Consider the following 23,914-nt stretch of genomic DNA (forward strand, 5'->3'; position numbering starts at 1 on the left):
CCTGTCCGTGTGACGGCAATCACAGTCGCTGGTCCGTGGTACTTTGGTTCTCCAACCTTTGTTGGCTTCAGATTCCTCACAAAGACTTTTTGTCCTGGAACAAAGTTATGAGTAGGGTTTTCTGAGGGAAGAGCAAGGCACAAAGAAACATCAGCACATATAGAATTTAACTTTTCGACTAGGGAAATCACATAGTCCTCCTGGATCACCTTCAGATCACCTAAAGAAGAAATATCTGACCGGCCTTTGACCCACGGGATGGGGAAAGGTCTACCCATTAGTACCTCGAACTGTGACAATTTTGTCGTGGAAGATGGAGTCATTCTTATTTCTGCCAAGACTGCGGGCAATAAATCAACCCACTTTCTTCCTGTTTCGAGTACAGCTTTTGTTAATCGTGTTTTCAGTGTTCGATTCACGACTGCACTTTACGGATGGTACGGGATATTCAAATGCCAATCAATAGACAACGCTTTTGATAAGAGCTGTGTTACTTTTGAAGTGAACCCCGTCGCTTCAGGCCACTGTGAGAATCGATCAATAATTACCAAACAATATTTTAGATTTCCTATCGGCGGCATGTGCGTAAAATCAATTTGTAAATGTTGAAAAGGAGCTTCCGGATGTGTCAATGCATCGTGCTTAGCTGATTTGTGCGGATTTACCTGAGCACATGTTAAGCATGCATCCAAAACAAGCTTTGCTGTTTTATGAACATCGGCTATACAGTACAATTGATTAATTGCTTGAACTACTTTTGCACAACTGGTGTGAGATAACCCATGATAATGTCTAATTAGGATGATTAACCCTAGTTTCGGTAGTGCTATTCTAGCCTGTCCATCTCTTATAATCCCTTCCTTATCAGGAGTGCAAACACTTTTTGCTCCAATGCTCTAAGTCTCCCTGTGTTGGTTGACTTTGCAGGATTTTGATATCAATGTCAGATACATTCGTTATGTGCACTGTCATTGCTACATGCGTTTCATTTTTTGGATGAAATGGTGATGTAATCTGAGTTTAGGCTGCTGCCTTTGCGGCTTCATCAGCCCTTCTGTTGCCTATAGCCTGTAAATCCTCCCTGCTTCAGTTAACTGTCCAATCAGATTTGCATGTGCTATTGGCTTTCCATCAGCAGTTTTAAAACTTATCGCTTCCCACATTCTGGCATAATGGTGAAGAACTAAATTGTTACTCTCTTTCCTGTCATCAGCTCACAGGCCCGTATTAATGCTATCAACTCTGCTGCTTTAGCCGAATTGTAATCTAAAGCAAAAGCTTCTTTTACCTCTCCTGAATCAGAAATCACAGCATAGCCACAGAGGTAGACACCGTCAGAGGGCTTTGAACAAGACCCATCAACATAAATGTGTTCTCCCCCCTCTATGGAAGTAAAATAGTGACACATGTGTTTGAAGCAAAGAGACGTGCTGAATAGCAATAACTGAAAAAAATGCATTGTATTAACAGTTCTTGCAATTTAGGGTTCTGCAATTGAATATGGTTGTACATTTAAGCTGTGAATATTTCAAATTGAAACATTTCACACTCGGTATCAGCGTCTAAAAATTAAAAAATCAAAATTCACCTTTTAAATTTCATTTAAAAAATTCAACTTGTTTTTAAATTCAACCTTTAGTATTCGACAGATAATTTTCAGTCCATATTATTATTTCGATTTAAAAATTTGCTTCCACAAATTCAGGGGTTCAAATTCGACTTGAAATTCGAAGTTTCACATCCGGGAATCCCAGGAAAAGCAATAGAGCGCCGATTCTACAAATGCATGATCTCTTCCTGCTGCCTGACCGCTTCACCAGCAGGTGGTGTAAGTCGGTTCTGACGTAGATCAAATCAAGACGTTTGTACTGGCAGCTTAGCTCACCACCAGCAGGCCTGGAAAGGACATGGAGCACGGGGACAATTCCAGGTGGCCTGGAATAAATGGACTAGACATACATTTATAATATTAATTTAATTATTTTAATATTCTACCCGATCTCCTTGCACTGTCTATCTAGAGTACGAGTTTATGTTTATGTCTAATTGACATTTTTGCATTTTATTAACAGACAGCAACTCAAGCAGTTTGTCGCACATTTTGGGGAACACCATCTTACAGCTGTTAGATCCGTAACGCCGTGAGGTATCTTGTTTGGCTGCAGGCTGCAAGACATTTTGGGTGTAGTCTGGCTCTAAAGAAAGTGCTTTCTGGTCAAGAAGTTCGCTTGGCTAAAAGATCGTTTTTCTATTTTTTATTAACAAAATAAAAACGACGAACGTTTCCACAATTCCACAACATCCAGCATTTTCTAAGTGTCGCAAATTAAAACAAGATCATGTGAGGAAAATAAAAAGAAAGTCTGTAGAGATTGCTGCTATGTCATATAAACAGAAGCACATACTGAGAGAGTTGCCTACGTGTTTAAATCGGAGCAGTTATCAGTGGGATGCTAGTTGAGATCTCAGTATTTGACTGACAATAAATGTCATGTAAACGTTGATGATGCATAATATTTATGTGAACATGATTGGTTGAAGTAAAACATAACCTAATTCCTTCTAGCCAGAACAGGAGGAGATTCATAGTCTGAGCATAATAGGCCTAAAGTGTGTCTGTGCAAACTACTGGCAGTGCAAGCGTCAGTTGAATTTCTGAAAATGTTTATGATGCATAAGAAGCTATATATGAGAACAACTAAATTCACTTAATCGATCAGATGAGTGGACACCGTGGCAAACATATAAAGAGTTTCTGCATTTCTTGATTTGATCTACGTCAGAACCGACTTACACCACCTGCTGGTGAAGCGGTCAGGCAGCAGGAAGAGATCATGCATTTGTAGAATCGGCGCTCTATTGCTTTTCCTGGGATTCCCGGATGTGAAACTTTGAATTTCATGCCGAATTTGAACCCCTGAATTTGTGGAAGCGAATTTTTAAATCGAAATAATATGGACTGAAAATTACCTGTCGATTACTAAAGGTTGAATTTAAAAACAAGTTGAATTTTTTAAATGAAATTTAAAAGGTGAATTTTGATTTTTTAATTTTTAGAAGCTGATACCGAGTGTGAAATGTTTCAATTTGAAATATTCACAGCTTAAATGTACAACCATATTGAATTGCAGAACCTTATAATGTAAGAACTGTTATTACAATGCATTTTTTTCAGTTAGTGCTATTCAGCACGTCTCTTTGCTTCAAACACATTTGTCACTATTTTACTTCCATACCCCTCTAGGGGCGTATCCAACAGATCGAACCTAGAAGAATAAGAGGTGGTCAGTTCAAAATGCAATCATGTTCAACATTAAAATCTGCCATGTCTACCATACCCAAAATACCCAGCAAAGCAGGATTAATGTTTGCTGTAGTTTGAATGCTAAGATTTTTTCGTTGCCAGCAGAGTAGCCTCGTAACCTGAGCGTCGTTGCGCTGTCATGTGTTGTGTTTGCATGTTGTGTAAAATTACACCTACCTGATGGGATGCATATAGTATTAAAGGGTGTGACAGCACAGTTTTCTCAGACATCTGTACAATCAGAGCAGCTGCAGCCACAGCACGAAGACATGCTGGCATACATGTGACTATGTTATCTAACTTTTTAGACAGATATGCAACTGGCCTATATGTTGAGCCATGAAAGTTGCAACAGGACCCCTAAAGCTGCACCCACTGTCTCCCTAACATGCAAGTGAAAAGGTTTTGTGTAGTCTGGCAGGCCCAATGCTGGTGCGGTTGTGATGGCTGCTTTCAAAGCATTGAAATGTTCATCAGCTTCCGCAGTCCACTCCAATGATGTGTTTGGCGGAGCTTTGTGATCTATCAGACCCCTCAGGTGCCTATCGTGCTCTTTCGAGGCTTTAAAACCGGTTTCAGCAAGTACATTGCAAACTATCACAGATGCTTTTTCACAGTCCTCCTCCGTCTCCCCCGACACGAGTATGTCATCTGCAAACTGAAGAACACAAACTGATGAAGGCAGATCAATCATTTTGGCCAAAGTTCTGTGCACTGCTGCAGAAAAGACAGCGGGTGAGTCTACATAGCCCTGAGCAAGGTGTTTCCATGAATATTGCTTCCCCTTAAAAGTAAATGCTAACAAAGGCTGAGTATCTGGGTGTACAGGTACAGAGAAAAAGGCTGCACACAAATCAATTACTGTGAAATACTTGTGCGAATGTGGCACTGAATTCATAACAGTCAAAACATCAGGCACAATTGGTGCGAGTGGTATAATTAACTGATTAACTGCCCTTAAATCTTGAGTTAATCTCCAAGTTTTCCCATCCGCTTTTAAAACAGGATTAATTGGTGTGTTATATGGTGAGTGTGTTTGTTCGAGGACACCCTGCTTGACAAAATTTTCAATCAAATGTTGAATGCCTTGTTCCTTATCTTTAGACAAAGGGTATTGTTTAATGTAGACAGGTTTGTTTGTTTTAAGTTTAGCCCTATGAGGACCCATGTCAATGAAACCAGTTTCATCCCTGAACTGAGACCATAACAAAGGGTTAATCATGGTGTCCACCCCTGTAGGCCTGCTACCACCGGAGGCATATGAAGCACCCGTGTTCTCATGTCTGCTCTGTGGTGTGTATGTGCGAAACTTGTGCAACTGTCTGCACTTTCGTTTGTAATGGCCCCTCCTTCCGCAATGAAAGCAGATTATTTCTGACTTCTTCCTTTGGCTAGGATGCGGCAATTGCGGATTTACAGACGTTTGTTCAATGTTCCTTTTTTCTAGATAGCCTATAAACATGGCATTCTCTAAAGTCATATCATGCAAGTTTGAAGTCGTTATTCTGATCAATTGCACTTGTTTATGATTCATGTTATTTAACAGAGTGCTAAAATAACAGAGGCTTTATGTCATTATTTAATGCCAATGTAGAATCTTCAATCCATGCTTTCTTAAAACGCACAACAATTTGAGCAGCTGAGTCTCTTGCTGCCTGTTTCAAAAGATAAGACCTGTTGACTCCCTAGACATTTATCAAGAAACACTCTTATCTGTCTAAAAAAATATTTCAACATCTGTAAAAGTTTCCCAAACAACGCATGTGGGTTTGCCCCCGTATCGCTGTTTGTGATTTTATCATTTTCAATTGATAATTGTGGGGAAGGCAAACTTTTCTCAATGGTCTATCATTTAGCGTGTTTCCATCTCTTACCCAAACCATTGAATTTTGAGGGTTTGTAGTTACATTAGGTTTATCAATTAATTTTTCCGGTTTTATCTCTCATCTCACGCAACAATTTTTTGTTTTTTCCAGACCCTGGTCCCAAACCTTTTTCATGTCCTTCCATACTGCATAAACTTTATTCATGTATGGATAACCCCATATTGGGTCTCCCTGACATGCCCTTTGCCAATAACATACACTCATCAGAAGAGGACCCTTCCCTCGGATAGGGAATATTAATTTTCGGTTTTATTCCCTCCGACCATCCTGCGAGATTGCTAACATATGGATCTGTATAAAATCCCTGATTATTTCTGTACATAAATGCGACTGGCGTTTCGCCCGGCAGTGGCCTCGAAACAGAATTTCCCATCTTACACTCTATATATACCCGGCGGTGATAAGACAGTACAGTACAGACAAAACAAAGAAAAACCCTCGTGTTCAATCGACCAACCGTTTCAACAGTGCTGCATGTATTATATTGTGATCAGAGGTGGATATTAAATTCACCGTCTTTTTGTGACAACAATATTTCAATACATGCAGTAACAGTGATATCAATAATATTTTCAATTTTAACTGTAGGAATGTTATCTTTTAGAATAACCATTAAACAGATTTTATTTTTTCGTGAGTAACAAAGCCTCCTCAAAGCTAACACTTCAATCCCAAATTACCCTTGTGAAAAATAAGTGTAATTAATTGTATTGAATGTGTACTTCTAGTGTGCTTAAAAATAATCAAAGCACACTTTTTGAAAGTGTACTTTTAGGTAGCATAATATTTCTGACATTGAAGTCAACTTAACTGTCATTCAAAAGAGTACATTTTTATGATATTTTTTTAAAACACACTAAAGTGCACTTTTTAAAAATGTGCTTTATAATAATGTGCAATTAAGTTTTAACGTGCTTTTAATTTAAGTGAGTTTGCATTTGTAGTACTTGACAGAAGTACACTTTTAGTGTTGTATTGATTAATAGCATATGTAGAATAAAGTCATTGTACTTTTAGCATGTATCCTTTCTTAAATTACATTTAATACTTTTTTAATGTAGTTAATGTATAATATAAAGTACTATTACTGTATACTAAATGTATTTTGCCTATTAACTTTAAAATACTTGCTTACAATCCAGTAAAATGTAATAAAATTACATATAATAACTTGAGCAAAGAAATATGTTAATCAACATGGATTGTGCTTCATTTGAACTATTGTTGAGATTCTAATCAAAATAGCTCCTGTTCATCTACAAGAGTGTAATTTATTAGTGTGTACTAAAGTATATGTACAGTTAAATTAACAGTTATGTGTCATATTTCACATGATTATAAAATCATTAATCACAAGACTGCTGTTTGATGCAGATTTTTAAGGATCTCAGTAGTTACATATGTTATAAGACAATGAAAACATATTACACAAATTATTGATTACATTGATTGTGTAAAACACATAAATACAAAGAATGATTATAACATCTCTATACAGTCTAAGAGAACATGAAGCTTAAAGCACATTTTCTTCTTTTAATTTAAAGATAGTTCTTTTGATATTGTTACCCAATTCACACAAAAACCAGTCCTAATACACACCAAATCAGTCTCTCTCTACATTATTTGGGAGAGGTATGACAAATGTGTTGTTCTGTAAATTTACCATTACACATTTTCTTTTGAAAGAGTCTGTGTTTACAGCATACACGCAATTTGTTTCAGACACCTCATACACAAACTTGAATGAAATATTCAATTGAATGTCCCTACACAATTGTCTTCTTGACTTTTCAAGCTTCTGCATGACTACACACCAATGTTTTCCACCATCACTGTCTGAGGCTCTGATGTTGTCACTTTCATAAGAAGCTAAGCCCAGGACTTTACACAATGTCCCATCTTTTAATTCTGCAATTGAATTATTTCTTTTCTGTAATCTCCTGCTACCTTCTGCATGATACAGTGTCTCACCGATAAGGAAACGACTGTAGGATGAACAGTTATACACTTCACAACCATGAATTTCTTCAATGGCAAGGATGTGTGATGCACATACAGTGTTACAAGCAGGACCAAATACAGTGACATTTCTAGTAAGATTTTTCCCATTACAACTCATAGAATTACTATTTTGAAGTCGCAAGAAGAGGCTTTTCAGTTTGTCATCTGTGTTGGCTAAACATTTTTCTACCCTTTTCCCCATACTCTTCCACTTAAGGAATTTCTTCACTATTTGCACAGGAACATGTGTAGTCCCATTGAAGTACTTTAACAAAGTACCATTGAAAGATTCAAATGAGAATGTCGATGTTGCCCACAGAGGGCCCCAGTTCTTAACACTTGCAGCAAGGTGTGTCAACAGGTGTACATTGAATGACACATTTTTAATACCATACAGCACCTCAAACTGAATTACTAACTTCTTCAGTGCTATTTCCGCTGTACTCAATTCAGAGAATTCCACAGTTTGCTGAAGAAGTATGTGTAAAGCAAAAACTAAAAGAAATAGGTGGTTCCAATACTTCTTCGTTAGCACACCACTTAAAACAGGCAAAGAATAGAAAAGAAGAAATGACCGCCATTCTGATGCTTTCCAGTATGTTCTTTCATGGAATGACCTGGGTGTTGTGGTTATCTCTACTGGAGGTTTTATAGAAAGCAGTTTTTGGTCAATTATGTCTAATTTTGTGCCTAAGTACCACTCTTCGTTGTGATTGGTGGAATCCAGCCAAATAGAAGCCAGTTGTCGAGTAACACCAAGACAAACACTATGCTGATATTCAGGGACAAAACCATTAATCATCTGAAACTTTTCTAATCTCATCAATTCCGATGGGCCTTTTACACCCTTGATTGGCAGTTGTACAGTAGCTGCCATAGCATGATCATAATGTTCTGTTTCAGACCTGAGATCAGGCTCTGGTCTTCTATATGGGTAAGGCCCTCCACCAATGTGATAGCAGAAATCACACCCATAATGTCCGTTGAACTGTTTTGTGTTTCTTAAGAGTGGCCGGGCAACAGAGTCAGAGCTACATATTAATGCATACACCTTGGTAATATGCTCTACATTTTTTGAGTCTTTCCAAATTAACCCTTCCCTCTCAAGAGAACACAGCTCATTCACAAAAGGGGTTAGCAGAACAGACATTGTAGGTTTCTTTCCACCAAACCAAATACATGGGACACAAATGTTGCTTTTTCTGTCCTTTGGCTGTTGTTCGATGATCTGACATTGAATGGGCCACACCTGATAATTTGAGCTTCTGAAATTGGGAATTCCGTCACAATTCCAAAGTAATCTTATGTCACTCTCACCTAATTGACCATTTTCTCTCAGTTTCCTATATTCAGCTCCACACTGTATGTCATTTAGAACATCTTTCATATCTGTAGTCTGCCTTGACAAAGATAAACTTGGATTTTCAAGAATGTCCCTGAGTTGTGATGACAAGCTCAATACTAGAAAAAAACTGCCATTTTTCAAATTATCATCTGGATTAAATGCTGCCTGACAGACATCACAATGTACTGGGCTTTTCTCTCTTGTTCCCAAATAGTTACCACATGAGGAAAAGTAAAAATGAGGTTCATAATGACCAAACTCACCATAAGATTTATTAAATAGGTACACAGTTTCGGGTACCAGCCCTGGAAAATGCTCATTAAAAATTTGTAAAAAATGTTCTAAGGCAACCCCTGTCAGATTATGTCGGAGCACATATGACATCAACAGTAGCAAACTCTGTGCTTTGGTAAGAGATGATCCTGGATACAACAACTCATCACCATCATTGGGCTCCTAAAAAGAACATGCACGTTGATTATTATTCTATTTTTTTTCATGTTTAAATTAATAGTATGCTTTAGATTAATCTAAAAGTATTTTTAATCACATTTCTTTGTGCAAACAGCTTATTTACATTTATTTGGATTTTAAATATAGTTACAGTAATTACATTTAGCATCCAATGCCTCAAGACAAAAATTGCTTGTAATGCATTTCTAGAATCTGATTCAGAGTAAAGCTCTTTTAATTGTTAATTTATAAACATTTTGATTTACATGCGATGTGCTGCTTAGAAAATCACTCTCTGATAGTCTCTGGGTGGCATCAGGTTGACTGGAAGTTGTCTCATCACAGTGGAGGTCAGTTAAGAGTGTCTACATGATTAATAGAAAAAGTCTGTTGAATGTTATGCGCTGTAATAAAACACACCACTAAGAATAACCTATAAGACTACAGCAGCTTTTAAGGATATTAAAATGGCAGCTTTGCACTAATGATCTGTTGTACTGTACGACTGTTGTGATATTTCAATAATCTCAAAATTACAAAAGTCTCGAAGACATTAAGACAATAAAAAGTCCACACACATACTGTACACACATACGCACCTACACACACATAGACACAACACAACACAATTAAGTCACGATACCTGTAATGTGCTGCTTTTACAATTCAGTGTGAATTTTGTTCCAATTTAACAACATTAATGAATATATGTGTAATGGTGTCAAATGAAGCTGATGTAGTCTGACACATTGAACATTACCTGTGATGTGCAGCTATCTAAGGGCTCTGGCTGTTCCTGCGTAGCATCAGACCAAGTGAAATTCCACTCATTGCATTCCTGCTCTGTTAATTCTGCCTGTATGATTGAATATGGGTTTATGAAAACTAAATAAAAAGTCAACAATTTATCTCTTCAACAAAATGATAGTGCAATGTTTGTTAAAATTTCACAAAATGAATGCATTATGTATTATGGTTCCAAATGAAGCTGATGCTGTCCAACACATTGAACATTACCTGTGATGTGCAGCTATCTAAGGGCTCTGGTTGTTCCTGCGTAGCATCAGACCAAGTGAAATTCCACTCATTGCATTCCTGCTCTGTTAATTCTGCCTGTATGATTGAATATGGGTTTATGAAAAAGTACATCAAAATATACAGTTTATCACTATTTAAGTGTATAAAAATTATACAAAAATCCTACAATCCCACAAAAAATACTTGTCAATAATGGTGCTGTGTGGTCTTCTGTACTGAAGGTAAACAAACATTGTGTATGACAGATTATCAATGGTTTTGTTTGTTTGATCAATTAACAAATGTAACTGCACTAAACAAAAAATAATATGGATCAATTTTTTAATGAAAATGGATGCATGAATTTATCACAAAGTCGAACAACATAAGTTGTTATGGTTTTCTACATGTGGTAATGGTTCCCTCATTGTGAAGGGATTTATCTAATACCTTAGATAAAATTAAATAATAAATTATTAAATAAAAACTTACATTTACAACTTAAATGAGTGTATGTATTTGTGTTTGATATAAATTCAATTTATGGTATTTTTAAATGACAGTAACATTAACATTGTACTTGTTACATATCAATGTGTATGAAACGATGAGAACAGTAAAAGTGCCTACATCAAAAATTAAACACATTTATTAATTAAAAAAACTACCTTTGACTGTGTACAGCAATTTTCTGGACATATGTTCTTCTTTTCTAAGAATTTTTTGTAGGTCCTTCGATTTGAACCCTAAGATATTAGATAAAGTATTAGTAAGAGTTAAACTTAGTTATGTAGTGAATGTGACATACATAATTCACCCTTGTTGTTAAGTGTAGTTATACACACTGTTTGTTACAAACGCAGCACTTTGTTCTTGGTGTGTATTTATGACTACAGGGATCGCGGTCCCTTTAAAATGCGTGATGACGTGGGACGCGGTTCAGCGTTATTGTTCTCTCTCTTTGTTTACCTTCTAAAATAAACGACACACGCATTCGTGTGCTCAAAGTGAGAAGTTGTCTCTTGCGAATTATTGCAATTTCCACAGTTACATATAAGAAACCCACTTTAATATTAATTAAAAGCATTTAGCCATCTAATGATAATATTAGTATAACTGAATAAATAAAACCAACAATGACATGAATACCTGAAGAATAATTATCATTATTATTGTTATTATATTAATAAAAATAATAATGCTAACAGCAGTAAAACAAGAATAACATAACTTACCGCTTTTGTTCGTAAATACTTGCTTGACATTGGTTGTTCAGTGTCATCGTTTCTTAAGTATGTTTTGTACTTCCTTTTTGTAGGATTCATAATCGCCTTTTAACTTCAGGGGAACGATTACTAAATCCACTTCTAGTTATGGCGGCAAAATCCGCTTCAATTTCACAGAACAAATTTTGAATACAAATCAGCCAATAGGCTTCCACTTCACGGTGCCGCAAGAATCTACATGCGGATGACATCATATTCACGCGAGAGAGAATCAAGATCCGACTGCTCCATATGCTTTTTTAAACTCTCGCAGTAATGTGATGTCATCCACCTGTCGGTCCTTGACTCATTGCGTCGCTAAAAGAAGTAATAGCAGGGCTAAAGTCACGTAACTTGACCAACACATCGGATCAGATCAACGGACTGAAGACGAAGTTTTGATGACCATTCGACATATTTAAGTAAATATTTATTATATTTAATAACTTACGCTTCAATTAAACGATAAATGCGAAAGATGTCAGCATATTCTTCTGTTTCTGTTAAATGGCGAACTTGCTCATTGCTTTACTGAAAGATTTTGACTAAATTTCCAGCATCTCGAACCTGAAGGACTGTAACTTACGTGTCGACATGAATAAGATTCAGAAGAAAGGAAAGGTTTGTTAAAATCTTTATTATTATCTTTTAGAAATAAATGCAACCCCTCCCCCGCATGGTCCCGCGTAACGTTAGCATCATACAACTTGTAACTTGATCAAGCTGTCTCTTTTGAGCTTTAACCATCTATCCATCAAAATAAGTGTATCAAAACGATTGATTACGTTTGTGTGTATGTAGTAAGTGTGTATAATCACTCCCAAGGCATTGAAAATTAATTTAATTCACGATGCGATCTAATACCTTTTTTGAGAGAATAATACGGTTTTCATAGGAGTTATTAAGTATCTTTTAATAACCATGACTAACTAAGCTAAAACTGATTTCAACATTTTGTTCTTATTAAGGTTCCCTTCAAAACTTCACGTACGGGAGCCACTACTCTAAGAACTAATCCAAAGAAATCAGCAAAGGTACGTGCATTGGTGCATACCAAAAAATATTACTTTAAAGCAATCTGGCTTTTCAAACTTGCAAGGTGGTTCTAATCTAAAGATTGTTATCTTCCCATCCATTGACGGACCCTTCCGCCATTTATGAGCCAAGGTTCCCTACTTCCATGTGGGTATATGCACACAGGGTGATGTACTTTCGCTAAAATCTCAGCCAGCAAAGCCACTTCTGCTCTCATAGCTCTGAGGTACTTTTTCACCAAAGGTGTGTTAAGCGGACTGTGAGGTGGACTTCACGGGTTTCTTTATCATCTTTAATGTGAATCCAGTCCGAAGGGAGCGAACATGTTTAGTTTGAAGGACAGCAAACAGAGTAGGGAATAAAGTAACATCCATACATCATCACCTGAAGTGGAGAGGGAAAATCCCAACTGTTATTGTGCGCTGCGTCACGAGTCAGAAAAATGATGTATTAGTTTATGAATGCATTTTGACCTAATATATCTGTTGACCGTATTCCAATGTGCAATGTTGAGGAGGCCGAGTATAAAACACCATTTTTCCCTATGGATGCAAAGTACGCCAGATTTAACAGAGCTTGCAGAGATTTAAGCAGAATACGCCTCTATACATATACCATATTAAACAAAAACTTTAATTATCTGTTTATTTTTTAAGTAACCTAGCCACATCTAAAATGGGATAAAAACAACAATAAATAAATAGATGGTAATATCTTCATTATACTAGCATGCAACCTTCATTAAAAGAATATTACAGTTTTTAACTTTGGAAATCGTTGGATAACTAGTTAATTTGATTAACTTATTAGCATTTCCATAGTCATTCAGATTATAAGAATAAATTTGACTAAGAGATTTGTAACATCCATTACAAATAGTGTAATTTACTTTTTAATTTCAGGCAATTCAACTACTGGATTCAACAGCTGAAGGCAGGCAATCACAGAAGAGAGACTCTTCAAGATTGGTAATATTTTTTGGTTTTACATGGTATCTTAAACAACCAGCTACATTTACACGACTTAACACAGGGTTTCATCGCTAATTAAGTTTAAGGGGCGGTTTCCTGGACACGGCTTAGACCTAGTCCCAGACTAACAGAAATGTTTAAGATCTTTTGTTCAAAAACAGCTTGCACTGACATACCTTAAAATATATCAGTGCGGTTGTTTTGTCTCAAGATGCACAACATCAATGGTTTTTGTGAAGATTTTTTTTAAACAACTCAAATATCCTAATTTAACTAATGACTAGTCCTGGTTTAGGATAATTCCTGTCTGCGAAACCTCCCCTATATGTTTTTTACTAAGTTTTACACTTTTTTTCCTTTCAATTCAACAGTTGTAATCAGTGCTTGTAACTCACAACTTAAAGAAATTACACACTACTATGATAGTTTTTGCATTTCTGGGTGAATTATTCTTGTAATGAATGGAGTCACGCAATTATAACTTTGTATAGATATAATTTTCTGAAACCGGTGTTTCTTTTACTAAGGCCCTCACAAAAAAGGCAGCGACACACATGGTTGATGCTCTAAAGGAGGACCTGAGGGAAAAAAAAGAACCTTATCTTTACACAGCCCCACCACTTTATGACTCCGACTCTGATGTAGCAGCCATTGATGAAGAATCATCTCCGCTGAAGGAACCTCTAAGAAATGTAAGTATTACTAACAAATAAATTAAATAGAAGTAATAATATAATAATAAAGCAAATGCTCAAAACTTGTTTTGTAGCTTGACTCAGAAAGTGAGGATGATATCTCATCACTGTGTCCGCAAAAATACCCTAAGCTTGATGATGACATTACCAGTGCATTAAAAGGTATGTAAAATGAAGTGTACTTTTTTATAGCTGATGAAGCTTGATCAACACTAATACAATGTTTACCATGTTTGTATTACCAGAGTTGCCAGCCATTGTGAAAACGTTAAAAGACATAGTCGCAACCTTAAATAAGCCTTCAGCCTCTTCTATTCCAATGCAAACAACAGAAGTGACACCACCACCAGCAGAAATGGTATGGATGCATAGATAAATATTCTAATGTGACATATTAAATATAAGCAAACTATTACATTCATTTGCTTTAGGCAATGTTGTGCACAAGACATAACCTTAGTCAAAAAAAAGGAAAGTCATCTGTTTAAAAGTCTTTGTTCAAGTGTTCAGAGTAAGTACATTGGTCTATTTAGTGTTCCAAGTTATTATTAAGGGTGTCACAAACTGGATGAAAAAAAGTATAGTATTGAAAGTTGTTTTTGGTCTTTTAAGATAGGCCTTGTATGACTTGTTTAACATTTGGAAAGCCGTGGCCTTTTTGCAAACAATAAAAGAAATCTATATATTCTTAAGTATATTTTATATATATACAGTGTATGTATATAGTATATATTTTATGTATTGTAAACTATTAAAGAGCATATTAGGCATGTACTGTGGGCCTAAACATTTTATTTGTCACTGCCACAGGAGACCATCATCCTTAAATGCGAAATAATTACTATGCTTTGTGTAGGTTAGTATACTGAAAGGCTTTATTCTGGTTTTTTTTCGAAATTATGACAACTCTAGCTGTTTCTATGAATAAAAAAGTCTCCATTAATATCATAGCAGATAAAAAACAATGTCACTTTTAACAAAAGCATATAAAGGTAGATTTTTTAACGAAACATAGGCTACAGAGAAGGCAACACAATTGTCAATGTAATCAAATACACAACACTATTTTGGTGAAATGCACTGGTGGAGAAGCATACACATGGAAAAATATCGGTTACAATCATCTCAACAAATCTAAACTTTATGTAAGTAATATAGCCATATTTTATTATAAAAATAGTACATATATCTAAAGTATCTTTAGATTAAAAATATATAATAAAGTTATTTCAGATTCAGAAACTTTAAGCTTCTGAGCCATTTCCATGGTGACTTGTGAAATCTGTGATCCATTGACAATGTTTTCACTTCGTTGCCGTGAGCATGGATAAATGGGTAACTTTTGGGATGACATCAGCTGTTTTGGAACCAATAAAAAGGTAGGGGTTTAGCTGATGAAAAGTGAATTCTGCTTTCTAGGAATACACCCCAGGGGGCTGTATCACAAAGGTTTTGGTTTTTACCCATGTAAGTTTGCGTTTAGTTTGAGCATACTCAAACTATGAGTTTGGTGGATTGGTGCGACCACCTTTAGTTTCTTGAGGTCATCATGAAGTCAAAATAGATCGTTCTCAAATACGATTTACGTTTCTTGGCGACTTCAAAGTGGAACTGCAAAGAAAGTAGTGTAGGTTTGGAACAACATGATGGTGAGCTATTCAGTTAATCATGACACAATTTCGTTTTTGGGTGAGCTACACCTTTAAAGATTGTTCCACCCTTCCACACGTGTATTAAGACATTAAAAAAGCAAAACATTGTTTTGTAGTTTTTAAACACTTTTGTAGTTTAAAAGCTAGTTTAAACGCTACAAAACAAACCAAAAGTTTGTCATCACAATATCTTGTCAAATTCGCATAAACGTAGTATCCTTACATTTTTATGTATAATAACGGCACTGGCATTGAGTCAGACTCTCAATTCTGATACCATATTTTTTCTCCTCTTGTCAAAATAGATCTCCCTGGGTGGAGGCATAAAAATCCCTAAAAGGACATTTGACCGATTGTCAAGGACCAAAATGTCTGCGTTTACACAGGAGCTAGCGGTTGTTATTTTTGGACGTGAGGCTTTGGCCACGTCCAGTCTAACAGGGAAGAAAACAAACAAAACACCACTGGACTCCATCAAAGTCAATTCACTCATTGGTATGTATACTGTTTTCTTGATGTGCTACACTATAAGATTTGGTAACCTAACATTTTGGTTCATGTGGTTGTTTGAAAATCAATTAATTTTATTCAGTAGGTTATAAAATAGATTTTGTTGTCCACCGAACTTTCCTGCCACCCAGAATATTTTGTCAAATGAATATTTGCAAAAACAAGATATAAACATAAAGATCAGAGCCTCTGCCTTCAATGCCAATCTGTTAGTGGTGGGGAAAGTGTCAACGTTGCAGACTCAACCAAAATAAATTATGCCACAACCAAGAAAACTAGGTTAGGATCTGATAAAAAATAGCTCTTCAACATAACAACTGCTGGTTAACAATTTTTACAGTGTAGTAAAAAAGTTTAATCAGTGTGGTTAAAGGGAGAAATCAATGTTATACTAAGTATTTCCACCATTTTTGTATACAGAAACAGGTAAGGCTATTTCTAACTTTTTTGTCTGACTAACCAGTTTTTCTTTACATGTACAAAATCAGTCCTTTATGTTGTTTTCTAACGTACAGTTTTAATTGTTGATAATATTATTTGAATGTCATTATCACAAACAATAACAAAGTTTGCACATAGTTCTATTGTTTAGAGCACTGTTATTCTTCTTACAGGCGATATATTAATCAAGTATTGCAAATTCAATAAAACCCATGCAACATTTGAGTTGCATGTTTTCAAGTCTCTTCAATTTACAAATATATGGCCTAGATCACTGGTGTCAAACTCACTTCCTGGATGGCCACAGCTCTACAATGTTTTGTTCCACCAATAATTAAAAACACCTTATCATGCTATCCAGTTCTTCCAAGCAGGTAAGATTGGGAACTGTTTGCAGCTAAACTGTGCAGAGCAATGACCCTCCAAGACTTGAATCTGAGACCACATGGCCCAAGGTAGTAGCACCTTAAATCTGATAAAAACGATTATCACATAATAATAAAAATATTTTTGGTTCACAGATGCAGTGATTGATCGATTTCAAGGGACCACTCCATCCCAAGTCAGGGCTGTGCTTCGCCAAAAGTGTAACAATGAAAGTTATGCTAAAAAAAATCATGAAAGTGGAGTGATTAAAGGTGACGATAGGAATTAAGTTACCTTTATGCAATAGACTTGTCTGAGGGAAGTTAAAAGGGATAGTTCACCCAAATATTTCTGTCATCATTTCCGCACCCTCAAACATAACTCCAAATGCCTTACTTTGTGTTGAGTAGAACAAGGAAAGAAATGTATACAGGTTTGAGGTTTTACTTTGTGTTGAGTTAATGATGACAGAATTTTCATTTGGGTGAACTATCACTTGAATGTATAGTTTACGGTTCTTAATTTGTTATTTGTAGTGTTGGTAGTAAATATGTAAAAATCTACTCCCTGTTAACTTTTTTATTTTATATTTCTAAGAAATTGTGAAAGGTTAAAATAAAAGTTGTAATTTAAAAATATGTTTATGTTTATTTTTCTTTGTAAAGAATGGGTAACTGCAAATTTAGAATACAATTTGTAATTTAACTTAAGCCTTTGTTTATCTGCTTTTTTTCTTTATCAATTTTATTTTTGTGGGGCATTTCAACATTCATATCCGTTATTGCAATAAATGTGCTAAATACACACTTAACTAACAAACATGGTCTATTTTCTTGTCTGTGTAAGCATTGTGGTTTATGTTTGCTATGCATTCAAATTAAACGAATGCACATTTTAAGTCACTGCTTTTTCAGTATTTACAGAAGCACATCTTAATCATGAAGTTAAAAGTGCACATCAAGAGGTATTAAAGTGCCACGTAAGTGGTTCAAAAATGACTGACTTTCTTAGTTATTATATTTAATATTAAAATAAACTGCAATATATTTGACATAATTAACCCAAATAATAAGCATTTAGTTTGTCTAAAAAATTGCATTAAATTCACATTTAAGTGTATTTTTAACCATTGTATAATTTCATATTAATTGCTCGTTAATACATTTAACAATACACTTTAAACATATTTTTCAGACACTATAAGCATATTTGAAAGTACACTTAAAAATGTATTAAAGTGCCACTTAAGTTGTTCAAAAAAATCACTCAAAAGTCCAGCTTAATGCCTTTAAAACAAAATAAAAGTGTAATATATTTGAAATAAATTACAGATAATACGTATTTAGATGGTTGAAAACATTACAATTAATTCACACTTAAGTATGCTGTTTTAAAGTACATTAATTACGTAATAAGTACACTTTTATAAAGTATATTAAAGTGCACTTTTTTTTCGCAAGGGTACAGTGTGATCAAGACTGCATTAATCATTCACATTCGTGCGTTAATACTTATTTTAGTAATTACTGTTGCCAGCCTCGCTGTCACAACAATGGGAAGTCGAATCCCACTAACATGAATTGAAACCTATTCATATTCGTTAATAATTATTTTTTTAATTTCTGTTGCCAGCCTCGCTGTCACAACAATGGGAGAATCAACTCCCACTAACATGAATTTAAACACACAAGAATCCTACAGGGTAAGCGTTAGATTTCTGTAAGTCATAAAGAACTGTATAGAAAAACACTTACCCCTTTTAATGTAAGTCTGTGACCAATCGTTAGTGCGCTTGTCAGGTCTTTGTTCTCTTTGGTTCAATGAGAGAAGAGTCTCCCCTCAGACGAGCCCCCAACTGTAAGAATGTAAACTTCTTATGTCCCCTTGTCTAAACAATATTCTACGGTTGAAGAGTCTAGTCGACTGAACACACAGAGTTTCAGGCCTGGAGACAAAGTTTGACACAGACACAAGTGCTTGTTCAATCAGAGTCCAAAGTTTATTATTTTAGGACTAATACTTATAAGTTTGCCTCAGGAGGTGTCATATAAAACCACCAAAACAGTGGAAAATCACCAGACTTTCTGTTTAGTCTTTCCTCCTGAACAATCAGATATGATTACATATTTAATATTACAATAACAGAACAATCGTCCATAGACATCATTAGGAACCTTGATATGGAGAACAACAGATGCTTATATCAACATAAAACAGCATAAGACATAATACAGCTTTCAACGAGGTTAAACAACAAGAATGAAAGGCACATCTTATATGAATAGAAGCTAATATTAATAGGAATGAATATGAATGAATACATATGATATATGAACTTTGTATCAAACACAGATGCAATATTTGTAGAGGACAGGACGAAATCCAGATTCTCACACTTTTGAAAGATGTCCCTTGCAGCATCGGAGGGTGACTTACTGGCATCTGACTCTGACGATGTCTTGCAGCTCCCCACTCCGGGAACGAGCTCAGGAAGAAGCGGATGTTGGAATATCAGCCATGTTTTCCCGCACTACCTCGACCAGTGCTGGAGGAAGGATACATGGTGCTTTGGGGTTGAGCGCGGCTACTAGCCGTGTTTCCTGGAAGTGCATGAGGAACTAAGTAAGACTTGGAAACGCACCTTTTTTTTTTACTCGTTCAGCCATCCTTTTTGTCCTTGATGGTGGGGCAGCTAGAGGATACGTCGATGTCCCCCACGTGGAACCGCGGGACAAGCAGAAGTACGCCTTCCTACAATTGAGCCTCATTGCACAGTCCCTGTGCAAAGTCAGGAAAGAGGATCATCAAGTTCTACTAGTTGCGCCGAACTGGCCCAACTGGACTTGGTTCTCAGAGCTAATGCTTCTGACAACAACTCCCCCCTGGCTGATTTCCCTGATGTAGGACCTGGTTTCTCAGGGGCAGGGCACTTTGTGGCTTCCCAGGCCAGACCTCTGGAACCTCCATGTCTGGCCCTTGGACGGGATGAGGAGATCCTGAGTGGCCTACCCCCAGCAGTGGTTGAGACCATTACTCAGGCTAGGGCTGGGAAGTCTCTGGGACAGCACGACCTGATCATCAGGTTCCTAAGGGGCGGGAGAAGGCAGAATCAGCCTCGTCCACACTCCATACCCTCTTGGGACCTTGACGTTGTCCTTGTGGGCCTTAAGAGGACCCCTTCGAGCCCCTCAGAGACGCCGCTCTTCCTCAATTAACGATAAAGACCTTCTCCTGATATCGCTCCCGATAATATCCCTTCAAGAGGGTAGGGGACCTACAAGCATTCTCCTTGTCCCCTGATTGCTTAGAATTCGGGCCCCAAGCGATTCTCCTGAGACCCCGGCCTGGCTACGTTCCCAAAGTTCCAACCAGGTGTTGAGCTTGAGGCGCTCCCCATTGGGGAGAAAGACCCAACCCCATCCGTGTTGTGTCCAGTACATGCACTGCGCCTCTAATTGAACCGCATGCAGAGCTTCAGGAGCTCTGAACAGCTCTTTGTCTATTTTGGAGGTCAGCAGAAGGGTAGGGCTTTCTCCAAGAGAGTAGTTCACTGGATTGTAGATGCCGTAACGATGGCGTACCAATCCCAGAATCGACCGTGCCCACTATCAGTGAGAGCTCAATCCACCCGAGGTATAGCCTCCTCGTCTGCAGACCTGCGGGTTGGGCCATGCCCAAAACCGCTGCAAGGTTTTACAACCTCCTCGTATAACCGGTGTCAGCCCGCGTCTTGCATGGCAACGTGTAGGACTGGCAGCCGGTAGGGCGTAATGACACTTCCCCCCTTTCCATAGGTGGGTCAGTGTGCTACTTAGCCTCCATTCTTTCCCCCACGGGGCAAAGAACAGCCATTCCATCCATCACTAAACCAGCACCTCCTGCTTGCGGGCTGGGCAGAGCAGCCCTGTTCCTTAGGCCGGGTACCATTTGAGTTATCCTTATATTCTCATGATTGGTTCCCACATTGGTAACCCATGACCTTCCCTAGGTGGACCTCCACCTCGCGGTTAACTACTTCAGTCTGCATATTTTTCCCATGAGCTCTCCCCTGATGGTGAGACCATGCGGATGTCTCCACTATAACCCCTCCCGATGGTAGGAAGTGGTCTCTGTAGTGCGTTCCCCATTCGAGGAGTGCACTTACCCAGTGGCCTTACCGCACCGTGAGGACCGAGAGTAGAGGATTCCCACCTTTTCTTAAAGCTCTGGGACCCTCTGCCTATCTATCCACTGGAAGATTAAAATGACATGAAAGCGCACACGTCTGACACGCCTAGGCCAGTCAACGTCGCTTTGCTAGAGATTGTGATACGCCAGAGCGAGTTGGCGTTTTTCGATAGGAACCCCATCTGTCGGTTCGATACAACGTCGAGAGACCAACAGAAAGGGAATGACTTGGTTACGGATGTAACCTCAGTTCCCTGACGGAGAGAACGACATGTTGTGTCCTTCTTGCCACAAACACAAGCCGACCGCTGCAGTAGTCTTGAGAGGCTCTAAGGCTCTGCAGAACTAAGGTGAATGAATGCAGCATGCCATCTCTCTTTTATATCCGGATATCCGGCAGGGTGGAGTCCGGCATGCAATTTTCATTGGCCAATTTTATTGGCCATTTTCTAAACAAGTCGAAGTGATAGGTTCTCAAGGGCGAACCCCATCGGTCGGTTCGACACAACGTCTTGTTCCCTCCATCAGGGAACTGAGGTTACATCTGTAACCAAGACGTTTTGGGCCTTATGGATCGCCATACTCTTAGTCTGAGTTTCGTCTATGTTTTCCGCCCTTTCATCTCGTTATTGCCTGTTAATAACTTCATACCCTGCACCTGTCCCAGTTGATTTTGACCCGTTTAAATAGTCCTCATGTTTCATTGTCCTGTGTTCGGTCATTGTGTTCATTCGTCCTCGTCTGCACAACTGTGATTACATGTTACCCTTGCTCGTATTCCTATTACGTATATTCTGTCAAGTGTAGTTAGTCTTTAGTAAAGTTATTGTCAAGTGTTTTTTAGTGTAGTGTTAGTTTAGTTAGTCTTCGTCCTGTTTATTATCTTGTTGTTTCTGTCAAACCCCATCATGGGTTTATGTTTTGTGTTTATTGTATAATAAAACCTTGTGTTAACCCCTTAATCCCCCAATGTCTGTGTAACACGTTTCAATAAAAGGAAGGAAGGAAGCGGGAACCGGCGGACATTGAAATAAAGTTTAATCAAAAATAAACAAACCATGACACGGAAGTTAAAGACCGGGAGCCACCTCACGGTCGACTGCCGGCCACAAGAACATAAACACAAACTAAACACATGTCTAGGAATAGGCTATTTTCTACCCAGGTTTTGAGGCCGGCTCTCCAAACGCCTGTAATTTTCATCGTAGGTATACCTTAACTATGAGAGACAAAATAAGAAAATAAAATCCAGAAAATCACATTGTAGGATTTTTTATGAATTTATTTGCAAATTATGGTGGAAAATAAGTATTTGGTCAATAACAAAATTTCATCTCAATACTTTGTTATATACCTTTTGTTGGCAATGACAGAGGTCAAACGTTTTCTGTAAGTCTTCACAAGGTTTTCACACACTGTTGCTGGTATTTTGGTCCATTCCTCCATCCAGATCTCCTCTAGAACAGTGATGTTTTGGGGCTTTCCACTTCCTCCAAAGATTTTCTATGGGGTTGGGATCTGGAGACTGGCTATGCCACTCCAGGACCTTGAAATGCTTCTTACGAATCCACTCCTTTGTTGCCTGGGGGCTGTGTTTGAGATCATTGTCATGCTGAAAGACCCAGCCACGTTTCATTTTCAATGCCCTTGCTGATGGAAGGAGGTTCTCACTCAAAATCTAAGGATACATGGCCCCATTCATTCTTTCCCCTCCAAACACGACAAGTTGAGTTTTTACCAAAAAGTTCTATTTTGGTTTCATCTGACCATAAGACATTCTCCCATCCTCTTCTGGATCATCCAAATGCACTCTAGCAAACTTCAGACGGGCCTGAACATGTACTGCCTTAAGCAGGAGGACACGTCTGGCACTGCTGGGTTTGAGTCCCTGGCGGCGCAGTGTGTTACTGATCTGAGCCTTTGTTACTTTGGTCCTAGCTATCTGCAAGTCATTCACTAGGTCCCTCCGTGTGGTTCTTGGATTTTTGCTCACAGTTCTTGTGATCATTTTAACCCTATGGTGTGAGATCTTGTGTGGAGCCGCAGATCAAGGGAGATTATCAGTGGTCTTGTATGTCTTCCATTTTCTTATAATTGCTCCCACAGTTGATTTCTTCACACCAAGGTGCTTACCTATTGCCGATTCAGTCTTCCCAGCCTGGTGCAGGTCTACAATTTTGTTTCTGGTGTCCTTTGACAGCTCTTTGGTCTTGGCCATAGTGGAGTTTGGAGTGTGACTATTTGAGGTTGTGGACAGGTGTCTTTTATACTGATAACGAGTTCAAACAGATGCCATTAATACAGGTAACGAGGGGAGGACAGAGGAGCCTCTTAAAGAAGAAGTAACAAGTCTGTGAGAGACAGAAATCTTGCTTGTTTGTAGGTGACCAAATACTTATTTTACAGAGGAATTTACCAATTAATTCATAAAAAATCCAACAATGTGATTTTCTGATTTCTTTTTCTTTGTCTCTCATAGGTGAGGTATACCTATGATGACAATTACAGGCCTCTCTCATCTTTTTAAGTGGGAGAACTTGCACAATTGGTGGCTGACTAAATACTTTTTTGCCCCACTGTATAAATTACCTCCCCACATCAGTATTTCATGTGACACGGCATGATTTTACTCAAATTTACTGACTTATTTCCCTGATGTGATGGCAAGGCTTTGCGTATAGTTTGTAGAGCCTATAGTTGTATGGTGTTTAATGATATACAGTTGAAAGAAAAAGTATGTGAACCCTTTGGGCTTACTTGGATTTCTTCATAAATTGGTCATAAAATGTGTTCTGATCTTCAT

This window comes from Triplophysa dalaica, chromosome 14 (assembly GCF_015846415.1).
Source record: "Triplophysa dalaica isolate WHDGS20190420 chromosome 14, ASM1584641v1, whole genome shotgun sequence".
Classification (NCBI taxonomy): domain Eukaryota; kingdom Metazoa; phylum Chordata; class Actinopteri; order Cypriniformes; family Nemacheilidae; genus Triplophysa; species Triplophysa dalaica.